Below are 1701 nucleotides of genomic sequence, written 5' to 3' on the forward strand. Positions count from 1 at the left end.
ATGCATTACAGAGTGCTCACTTTTTCAAAAGTTCAAAAAAAATTACAAGCTTTGGAAAATTATTAAAATTTAATATATAGAATGTAAATTTAGCTTTCAACATATTAAAAAATATAACAAACCACGTTGACTAAAATACTTCAATGAATGTTATATATATATATATATATATAAATTAATTAAAATATGTATTTTAAATTTAATATTCATGTATAGTTTTTTGAATTAATTATTTTATTTAGCTAATTATTCCATTAACTTATTCAGAAGCACAATAACTAAACAATTAAAAACATTATAACAGAGAAACCAGGCAGGTAATTTGCTAATACATAAATCAAAATTACAACAAACCAGCGTCCAACTAGAATTGGTAGAATTGATATGGGAATGCCTTATTTATATAAAAACACGATTTGGCTCTCAACTGATTATATATGGACACCTAGTCAGTCTAAGATACATAATCTTCGACTGTATATATTCTTTCCCATACCTGCCATAGAAACACACCTGGTCAGTCTGAGATACACAGATAGAAACACACCTGGTCAGTCTGAGATACACAGATAATCTTCGACTGCATATGTTCTTTCCCATACCTGCCATAGACGTCTTTCTAGCTACAAAAGAAAGCAAAATCATAAACCATGATATATTTGTGCATATACTCCATTGAGGAAAGAGCAGAGCATAAAGTCTACAAAACCCACCTAGTATAAGTTGGTCTACTTAAGTTGCAATTACCTGGAAGTAAGTTGCTCTAAAAGGTTATCGGGCTGTTGCTGCCGCCGCCGCCTTTGTTGTTGCTGTTCATGGTGTTGTTGCTTTTGGTGGTGTTATTGTTGCCTACGACGGAAGTGCCGTCGATCTTGGTGCCGGCGCCGTTGACGTTCTTGGTGCCGCTGTTGTCCCCGCGCTCCACAACGTTGTTCCTGCCGCCAACGTTGTCGCTGCCGGCAACGTTGTTGCTGCCGCCAACGTTGTGGTGGCCGTCGACGTTCTGCCATTGTGGTGGGGAATTGCCCATCTTCTTGGCTTACGGATACTGGATGGTATCACTAAGTTGAAACTGAACGCCTTCAAATCCGGCAAGACTCTCACTTCTGCTAAGAAACAATTCAGTCAGAAACTGCATAACGTGGACATTGATAAGTTAATGTGCATGAATGCAACAAGCAAACCTACAACTGGAGTAGGGCAAAGTCGGTAAGCAAGGGGTGAGAAATACAATGGCATAGACTGCCTTATATAGAAGCATGCGAACTCCAAACTCGGATTTGAAAACCATCTACGCTCCCAACCGGGGTTAAATTTTGATGTTTACAGTGCATGTGAGGACAATTCGGCGTATTAAATTCCTCTATGGTGGCCTCTTTTTTTTTTTATGTCAAGTCAAGTCGAAAGGGGTATTTTCGTCCCACTTTGACAAGGGGTATTTCAGTAAGTGGTCTACTTTAATTTACAAGAGTGTCACGAGGATGACATGATCAATCATGCAAAGTCCAACGTCATGGATGATCGATATGGTGGACGATTCGCGCAATTGGGCACACGAAATTCTTTGTCCTATTTACAGATGTGACTACACCGACGAGTTATTCTTACTAATATTCGTGCAATTAGGCAGATCAGTTATTCCTTTTCAAACAAAAAAAAACCTCCGTTATTATTAAATCAAAATAAGGGAGAGTTTTAAAG

The 1701-nt window shown here is 38.0% G+C and overlaps 1 long non-coding RNA gene across 1 annotated transcript; it reads right to left on the minus strand.

Moving 5' to 3' along the window:
• Positions 1-286: 286 nt before the first annotated feature.
• Positions 287-1315, minus strand: LOC149227079 (uncharacterized). The gene is made up of 3 exons (XR_016247096.1): positions 1185-1315; positions 748-1106; positions 287-496 (listed from the first exon to the last, which is right to left on the minus strand). It is a non-coding gene; the product is annotated as an uncharacterized LOC149227079 (long non-coding RNA).
• Positions 1316-1701: the final 386 nt, after the last annotated feature.

This window comes from Pinus tabuliformis, chromosome J (assembly GCF_031772625.1).
Source record: "Pinus tabuliformis cultivar Carrire ecotype Pingquan chromosome J, CPIR1, whole genome shotgun sequence".
NCBI classification, from domain to species: Eukaryota; Viridiplantae; Streptophyta; class Pinopsida; order Pinales; family Pinaceae; genus Pinus; species Pinus tabuliformis.